This window comes from Leuciscus leuciscus, assembly GCF_965113295.1.
Source record: "Leuciscus leuciscus genome assembly, chromosome: 4".
NCBI classification, from domain to species: domain Eukaryota; kingdom Metazoa; phylum Chordata; class Actinopteri; order Cypriniformes; family Leuciscidae; genus Leuciscus; species Leuciscus leuciscus.
Window position 1 is genome coordinate 319,756 of NC_138728.1, and position 2,500 is coordinate 322,255.

Genomic DNA, 2,500 nt, shown 5'->3' on the forward strand with positions numbered 1-2,500 from the left:
GTCGGCTGTTTTGTGTAGTTACCAGTGTCGGCTGTGTTGTGTAGTTACCTATGTCGGCTGTGTTGTGTGTTTACCTGTGTCAGCTGTGTTGTGTGTTTACCTGTCAGCTGTGTTGTGTGTTTACCTGTGTCGGCTGTGTTGTGTAGTTACCAGTGTCGGCTGTGTTGTGTAGTTACCTATGTCGGCTGTGTTGTGTGTTTACCTGTGTCAGCTGTGTTGTGTGTTTACCTGTCAGCTGTGTTGTGTGTTTACCTGTGTCGGCTGTGTTGTAGTGTCGGCTGTGTTGTGTAGTTACCTATGTCGGCTGTGTTGTGTGTTTACCTGTGTCGGCTGTGTTGTGTGTTTACCTGTGTCGGCTGTGTTGTGTGTTTCCCTGTATCGGCTGTGTTGTGTGTTTACCTGTGTCAGCTGTTTACCTGTGTCGGCTGTGTTGTGTGTTTACCTGTGTCAGCTGTGTTGTGTGTTTCCCTGTGTTGGCTGTGTTGTGTGTTTACCTGTGTCAGCTGTTTACCTGTGTCAGCTGTGTTGTGTGTTTACCTGTGTCAGCTGTGTTGTGTGTTTACCTGTGTCGGCTGAGTTGTGTGTTTACCTGTGTCAGCTGTGTTGTGTTTACCTGTGTCAGCTGTGTTGTGTGTTTACCTGTGTCGGCTGTGTTGTGTGTTTACCTGTGTCAGCTGTTTACCTGTGTCAGCTGTTTACCTGTGTCAGCTGTGTTGTGTAGTTACCTGTGTCAGCTGTGTTGTGTAGTTACCTGTGTCGGCTGTGTTGTGTGTTTACCTGTGTCAGCTGTGTTGTGTAGTTACCTGTGTCAGCTGTGTTGTGTAGTTACCTGTGTCGGCTGTGTTGTGTGTTTACCTGTGTCGGCTGTGTTGTGTGTTTACATGTGTCGGCTGTGTTGTGTAGTTACCTGTGTCAGCTGTGTTGTGTGTTTACATGTGTCGGCTGTGTTGTGTAGTTACCTGTGTCAGCTGTGTTGTGTGTTTACATGTGTCGGCTGTGTTGTGTAGTTACCTGTGTCAGCTGTGTTGTGTAGTTACCTGTGTCGGCTGTGTTGTGTGTTTACATGTGTCGGCTGTGTTGTGTAGTTACCTGTGTCAGCTGTGTTGTGTGTTTACATGTGTCGGCTGTGTTGTGTAGTTACCTGTGTCAGCTGTGTTGTGTGTTTACATGTGTCGGCTGTGTTGTGTAGTTACCTGTGTCAGCTGTGTTGTGTAGTTACCTGTGTCGGCTGTGTTGTGTAGTTACCTGTGTCGGCTGTGATGTCGATGCCTCGAGAGAATAGAAAGTGCAGAGCGCGAAAGCACCAAAAGTGACTGTAGGATTGCCGTAAAGCAGTATCTCTGGTCGTACGATGTGTATGACGTCATTGACATTTTGAAAGACTTTTTAAAGCAAATAAGTGACTCTAAAAAATCTAACACCAAACAATGTGTAATTTCTTTGCATCTCCTTTCGAATACAACATTCAAATTACAGGACAAAAAATTATATCCTGAGAAAAGTGGATTTTGAGGGGTATAGCGCCATAGACCTCCATTCATTCTGCACTCGTCCTGTGAGCGCCCTCATGTGGAACAAGAGTGGAACTGCAACCGGAAGTTTATTGAGTGGCACTTCTCCCCTCATTAGACTTTCTCTGAGTACGAGGTGTGTGTGTGTGTGTGTGTGTGTGTGTGTGTGTGTGTGTGTGTGTGTGTGAAGAGTCTCCACCACTGAATGATGAAGACAACTACAGCTTTTTACCACAGAAATCGGACTTTTTTACTTGCATTTACTGCTAAACGTACACAAACACTGAAGTTCTCCGAGATGATCGAGGTAAAGCTGCTTCTTCAAGTCTCCTGCTGGTTTTCATTTTCTCTGACCTTCCCTGTGTGTGTGTGTGTGTGTGTGTATGTGTGTGTGTGTGTGTGTGTGTGTGTGAAGGCCGAGATGAATGAGTGTGTGTGCTGTGTTTTTCTGCTGAGCGAAGGTGAACAGCTGATAGAGATCACAGTCACAGAGGACTTCGACCCGTCACACATGCACACACACACACACACACACACACACACTGCCCTCAGTCTCCGAGCTCCATCTCAGAATTATCTTTAATGTACAAGCAGTGAAAAAAATTATGTTTTCCAGCACTAATACCTGAACATTCTCACATCAAGACTCAGTTCCTGGAGGAGCGGAATAACTGTTTCCCTAAGGGTCATCAGAATACAGTGAGTTAGGGTTAGAACAGAATAAAACAGAGCAGAATCTGCTGACTGACTCTGGTTCTGACTCTGGTTCTGACTCTGACTCTGGTTCTGACTCTGACTCTGACTCTGGTTCTGACTCTGGTTCTGACTCTGGTTCTGACTCTGGTTCTGACTCTGGTTCTGACTCTGGTTCTGACTCTGGTTCTGACTCTGGTTCTGACTCTGGTTCTGACTCTGGTTCTGACTCTGGTTCTGACTCTGACTCTGGTTCTGACTCTGGTTCTGGTTCTGACTCTGGTTCTGACTCTGAC

The 2,500-nt window shown here is 46.2% G+C and overlaps 3 protein-coding genes across 4 annotated transcripts in view; 1 reads left to right on the plus strand and 2 right to left on the minus strand.

Moving 5' to 3' along the window:
* Positions 1-223, plus strand: part of LOC309496461 (uncharacterized protein) — a gene marked incomplete at its 5' end in the record, with an annotated part of 2,435 nt that extends 2,212 nt beyond the window's left edge. The window contains one exon of the mRNA XM_082166451.1: positions 1-223. This exon is cut by the window's left edge and continues 331 nt beyond it.
* The window catches only part of dusp16 (dual specificity phosphatase 16), a 25,060-nt gene that overhangs the window by 19,789 nt on the left and 2,771 nt on the right, over positions 1-2,500 (minus strand). The gene's annotated exons all lie outside the window — the stretch shown is intronic.
* The window catches only part of LOC309496462 (uncharacterized protein), a gene marked incomplete at its 5' end in the record, with an annotated part of 2,127 nt that continues 1,328 nt past the window's right edge, over positions 1,702-2,500 (minus strand). The window contains 2 exons of the mRNA XM_082166452.1: positions 1,702-2,006; positions 2,137-2,500. The exon at positions 2,137-2,500 is cut by the window's right edge and continues 1,218 nt beyond it. The remainder of the gene's footprint in view (positions 2,007-2,136) is intronic.